The sequence below is a fragment of the Uloborus diversus genome, chromosome 1 (genome assembly GCF_026930045.1).
Source record: "Uloborus diversus isolate 005 chromosome 1, Udiv.v.3.1, whole genome shotgun sequence".
In the NCBI taxonomy this organism is placed as follows: domain Eukaryota; kingdom Metazoa; phylum Arthropoda; class Arachnida; order Araneae; family Uloboridae; genus Uloborus; species Uloborus diversus.
In genome coordinates, this window is record NC_072731.1 from 125,722,834 (window position 1) to 125,729,284 (window position 6,451).

General features: G+C 31.0%; 2 non-coding genes across 2 annotated transcripts; both read right to left on the reverse strand.

Annotated features, from left to right (window-relative positions):
- Positions 1 to 1,957: 1,957 nt before the first annotated feature.
- LOC129234694 (small nucleolar RNA U6-53/MBII-28) lies at positions 1,958 to 2,046 on the reverse strand. Its single transcript, XR_008581565.1, has one exon. It is a non-coding gene; the product is annotated as a small nucleolar RNA U6-53/MBII-28 (small nucleolar RNA).
- Positions 2,047 to 3,555: 1,509 nt separating this feature from the next.
- Positions 3,556 to 3,645, reverse strand: LOC129234693 (small nucleolar RNA U6-53/MBII-28). Its single transcript, XR_008581564.1, has one exon. It is a non-coding gene; the product is annotated as a small nucleolar RNA U6-53/MBII-28 (small nucleolar RNA).
- Between the last annotated feature and the right edge of the window lie 2,806 nt (positions 3,646 to 6,451).

Sequence of the window (6,451 nt, forward strand, 5' to 3'; positions counted from 1 at the left end):
AAAACTACTTTTTGAGATTTTGTGAGCAAAAATCAAAAACAGAACAAAATGTATCAAAATTATATTTTTGACCATTTAATATATTTATTCAATGTGAACATTCAAGTATATATATATATATATATATATATATATATATATATATATATATATATATATATATGTATATATAACTTATTTATGTAGCTGATTTTAATCTAGTTACATAGAAATTAAATTCTACAATAAAAATTTCAATTTGCATGCAGGAGTTTGTTTTTTTTTCCACAAACCAAATTTTTCAACATTTATGCATGTATGCAAAAGAAAGTGTTCAAAATATGGTGCTATAACTGACTTAAATGCAATAAATTACAATTTTTTTTATAGTTACAGAATGTATTATATTAAAAATATGAACAAAAAAAGAATAGCACTAGTTTTATAACATAAGTGTTTCATCATCAATTTCTTGTTCTTTCATCTATGATTTAAAAAATAATTTTCATTAAACCATCATGTAAAACTTATGTGAAAAAACCATTTTAATTTTTTTTTTCTTTGGCTCCTAAATATTGCACATTTTGTAATATTCCTTTGAGTTATAAATGGAACTGAAATTAGTTGTCTTGGTTGTGTTGTGAATTTCCTTTCATAACTCTACCAACTGTTACATAAGAAAGTTTTTATGTAATAGTTATTGGCAATTTTTTTAAGTAAAATATTTTTAATTAACATTTTGGAGAAAAATATTACCAAATATTCATTAATTAAACCTCATTATTATCTATAATTATGCATTACGAATATTGCAGTAAATACAAATTGATTAGATAACACCTCTTCAGCTTTAGCATAGTTTTGGACAGTTTAAGACAGTTTCGGACACTTTTGGACAGTTTTAGACAGTTTTGGACGGTAAAAACCACCTGTCCTGTCCTAAACCAGTTTTGGACAGTCCAAAACCCAACCCTGCTTTAGATTTAATCTTTTTTTTTTTGGCAACCCTGCAAGAGTTGTTCTAGAATCGGGGCGATAAAAAACGTTGCAGAGTGGCTTCCGAAAATTATTGCAGTTTTCTACAGCTATACACTAAAATGAAAATTGAAGGATTTCAAGCTGAATCCTACCAATATGGCTTTTAATGCACAGAGGGATTTAAATTTTTCAGACAAGAAAAAGTTCAGGGCAAATTAAACTTCTTTGGAATTGTAGAGAATTAAACAAAAAAACAAGCACATGTGACTCTAATGATTATGTTACAAATCAGTTTTTTTCTGGTACTTGGTAATGAGAAAATCAGGTCTTTTGTGCTCGGTAAAAACAAGTTGAATTGTAGAATGCAATATGTAACTGCAATTTAAGAACTAATCTGGTTTCTATTTGAACAAAGAATGATACTGTTACAAATTCTGTAAATAGTAATTATTGTAGTAACGTAACCTGTAAATAGTTTCCCGTAATGAATATACAACCCCTTTTCATTCGGCTAAAGTATACGACCCCCCTATTTCTTTTTTGTTCATTGATAAAATTTGATAACGGTCTACTATTTTCCAGAAGCATTTGGAATATTTGAGAGATTTCCTTCGATGTTTATAAAGGCGTCCCGCGAGATAAAAAGTTCAGTTTCGATTGAGATTTCGAACTGAGAGCGTATTTGCTGTTTATAGCGAGGCATTTCGCTGTGTTGTTTTCGTATTTGGAAGTAAATACGTGTGTAACCGTGAAGTTTACGGTGTTGAGTGATATTTGCTTAATTGCTGATGATTAATTTAGCAGTTGTTAACGATTTCTCCTGTACATAGTGTAAATAAAGCTCCTGTGTTTTTATCAAGAACTGTGTCTTCATTTCAAGAAAGTGGAAGTCGCACCGAAACCGTTACAATACCATATTTCCAAAATTGTACTTTTTTCGTGTAAAAAAATACATAGATGTTCAAGTTTAAAAAAAAAAAAAATGAAGACTAAAACTAGATATGCTCAGATTGCTGTTTAAACTCATTGATAAAGCAAACCCACTGGGCAGCTATTTCTCAGTATTAGCATGGCTGGTCATCACAGCACAATAAATGAAACAAAAAAAAAATCATAGAAAACAATTTACAAGGTTAATAACCAGAACCGTTTGGAAAACATTTATTATTTCAGAATATAAATGCAACATTTGAAAATCTAAATAGTATTCCATCAGTGGCGGATACATACAATTGCGAAGGGCCTCATGATTTTAGGGACTCTCTGCAGAACAGGAGATACAAAAATGCAAATGATGAGCTTTACATTGCTTTGTAATCAACAAAGGGAGCCCATAATATTGCATTGAGATAAGCCTCCAAACTTGTAAATGCGCTACTGTTCTCAATTGCACAATGTGCAATTTAGCAAATACAAATCTATGTGACATTGATTTGTATTTTCAGAGCAATATTGCCACGCTACGCACAAAAGTAATATCTCAAACTGAGATATTCATTTTAAAGTTTTGCATCTGAATGTATTTGATGCAGATGCTACTTTTTCAGAATGTTGGTAAAATATGTTACGAAGAACCACCTGGTGACAATAACTCAAATTTGAAAAAGTGCAGATACGACTTTTGTGCTTAGCACGGCAGAATAGAAGACCTTTTATCAGCATTTAAACAATACATGTCAATTTGCACAGCGAATGATATTTGGATAACATATCTTTGCAAGGAATACAAAAGTAAAAAAATGGACAAGTAATTAAAAAATTTCTCTGCTCCGACTTTGTTTCTTGGTTCTAAATAATGAAAAACTAAAGAAAAAAAGACAAAAATATGTAAAACAAAATGAACATGACCAATGAAGTTAATTAGCAGATTACAGTAGACATTTCTGAGTGACAAGAAAAGGAAACAATTGCCATCTTTTAGTTCAGCAACACTGGTCAAGGAATTAAGCCCAGAAAATCTTATATGTCTGATGTTTTGAGAGGAAAGCAAGAAGGTAGAAATAATAAGCTATAATGCTGTACTAATTTCTTAATCTATCTTTTCTTGTAAATAAAATTTAACATTAAAAAACTTTCTCTCTAAAAAAAAAAAAGATTCTTGTGGTTCCATGTATGTTTGTTTAGTTTTGGGACCTGTTACAAATTTTATGTATAACATTACATGAGCAGGAAAATACTTTTGCAGAAATATCAGTAAAAAGCAGGTAGCTCATGTTTTATCAGATCTACGTCAACTTTTTCACTATAAAATGAAAATATAATAATGATCATGTGATTGATATTGGGCAAAAATAAATGGCCACAACAGCTTTCTTCAGTTGGTGAAATGTAAGCGTAAACTCTATATATCACTGCAAAAAATTTCTAAATGATTTGCATCTTTTTTTTTTGCCTTTTTCATATTTTAATATAAATTAAGGGTGAATTAGGCAAAATAATTATTTGCAGAAAATTTTCCAGTTGGGATTTGTGTTTGCAGAAAGCTTGTCATTTTATATTATTCTACCTACCACTAATTGCAGTTTTACTACAAGTCACTACCAAGATTTGAAATTGGAACATAGGCTGAAAGAGATAAAACTGACCAGGTAATTATTATGTGCTCAGATTGTTGTTTAAACTCATTGAAATAGCAAGCCAACTTGGCAGCAAATTTCTCAGTATTAGCATGGCTAGTCATCATAGCACACACAAATCAAAAAATATCAAAGAAAGCTTTTAAAATTTAGCAACTAGAACAGCAGGAATGAATGTGGTACATACCAGCACTCATGAATATTAATGACAAATATAGAAATGTTAGGCTTATATGCCAAGAAAACAGGTAAAATTGGCTGTTTTCTAACGATGAACACCTTAATGATATAGCATTAAATTCGAACTGCAACAGCTACAAAAAGCTACAGCAGTAGATACCAATAATGCCTGCTTTGGGTCATTGTCTAACAACTGTAAATCAGATTGTAAATAAATGTAATACAAATAAGAGGAAAAAATTAATTTCAAAATGTTTGGCTTAAAGACCAAGAAAACGGATAAAATTGGCCGTTTTCTAACGATGAACACCTTAATGATATAGCATTAAATTCGAACTGCAACAGCTACAAATAACTACAGCAGTAGATACCAGTAATGCAAGCAGCCAGTGGCATAGCTAGGGTGGGGCGGCAATTTCATTTTTAAGTGAAAAAATTTCTTGTATTTCCCCAATAAGGAAATCATGCTTTTGATCTGGGGTAGTGATGTGGATCGGGTAAATACCCAGCGGGTAGGTAAATATTTTTAGGGTATTTACCCAAGGCCTGGGTAAATACCCAACAATTGGGCATTTTACAAAAAAAAAAAAGTAAAAAGTGAATGGGAATTTATTTTTTAAAAATCTAAATATGAAATAATTGGTAAAACTGATACATACATATGTACTACACAGTTTATAATATTTTTTATTAAAACTTATTTTACTGTTTTCGGTTGCCTTGCTCATTTACATGTACTTCATGATGAAAATTTAGTCGAACTATTTTTTTGACGTTTCGTTACATTTTGATGTCATGCAGGGACATATTACTAGGTTATAAAAGACTAGGACCTTTAAAAAAAATTGATGTTTGCCTTTTTTGGCAACCAGTTAACCTTTTTCTTTTTTGTAGAAGGGCTTTTTACATCTGAAATTTGGCTATCAACATTGATTAGGCATATCAAACACATTTAATGTGAATATCATATTAGATTGCTAAGTTGTTTTACACAATAATTCTTTAAATATGTGATCAAAATACAACTTTTGGGCAAAAATTTATTGTTTTGTATATGGTTGGTTATACATAGTGGAATACATACAGAAAAATATTTCGGTTGAATATAAATTTTTGAAATAAATACCCGGGCAAATACCCATTTGGGTATTTACCCCTAAAAATAAATACTCATCACTAATCTGGGGGCAAAAAAAAAAGTATTTGAATTCTGAGGTTTTGGTATGACTATGATAAGCCTTGCATTTTTTTTTTGTAAAATACACAATATCGCAATTCATTTATTTTTCGCAGAAAATCAGGCCTTTTCCTTAATTTGTAGTCAAGTTACACTTTTCACCGCAAAACAGTTATCTTATTTATCTTTAGGTATTGTTCTGCAGAATGATTTTAATGCTGATTTTTCTTTCTTTCCCCTCCCTCCACCTAGTGCAAAATTTTTCTGCACAAACTCTCATTCTGCGACTAAGTTGCTGTGCCGGCAGTTTTCTACCACGGGGTTTTTTCCCCTTTCTGGTAACTTTTCTGCACCTTCTATTCCTTTTGCTACGCTAATTTCAGACAAATCACTTTTCTCAATAGCTGGTTTAGTCATTGATTTGCTAATTCTAATAGAGAAACTGGAGACTCTAGATTGGGTTTCTTATCTGTGCAATCACCTTTGCCTTGTCTTTTGAGTTGTTCAGTTGATACCGTTTTACATTTGATTTATTCCTCTCTGCTTTTACATTTTTTGTCTTCCTTTAAAGTCTGTTCTATCAACTTCCTTAGTTCCTCCAGATAACTTTTATACGACTTGGGTACCCATACGCCATTTTTTTTATGGTTCCTTTGTTTATTTTTGGCATCTCTTACACATTGATATTTTGTCTCTTGCAATTAGTCTTCATTTAGCATCCGCTCAGACATTTTAGATTAAAAATGATCAACCAATTTTCTTCTGTTTTAAGTGCCCATGTCTTACTACCATATAAAATGATTGGTCTAATATATTGGCTTTGTATTGCTTTATTTTTGTTTTAACAGTGATGGGTTAAGATTTTAATTGGCTCTTTAAACACAAAAAGCATCTATTTGTCATTGAAATTCTATTAAATTTGTTAGTTATTAAAATGGAACCAAAATAAGTTAATCTAAGATAGTGTACAGTCAAACTTACACCTGATTGTCAAAAATTAAAAAAATATTTACACGATGCAAAAGGATTAAAGTCTCAAATAAGGGGGGAGGGGGGGGGAAATCTGCGACGTATAAGTTGAATGTTGGTATGCTTCCGAAAATTTATTATTCATCAAAATAAAACATAAAATAAGTTTATAAAAGATAGCGTATGCTAAAATAATTTCTGACTGTCAAAAACATTAACCGCCTTACTCACCGTTAACCTAACCACATGCCTTAAACTGCGAGGTTCATTAACTCGTAGTTGGGATTGTTACCACGAGGTTAAAATTTCGGTATTCACCAACGTAAAACACCTCAGAGTTTCTCAACAAGAAGTTACTTAACCAAACTTCATGCGGTTATAAGCACAGACACCCTATTGGCTAATAAAGATCATATGACTTTCACACGTTTTCTTCTTCGTTACTGTTATTTCAGCTCTGCGCTTGTGTAGAGTTCGTGGTAGAGGTAAAGCCGATCTTTGCTCGTGGTGTTGTCATAAGCCTGATAACTTTTTTATCTTTTTATATAAAGTAGCTTGTTGGTAAAGAAAATGGAAATAGGTAACAAAAAAG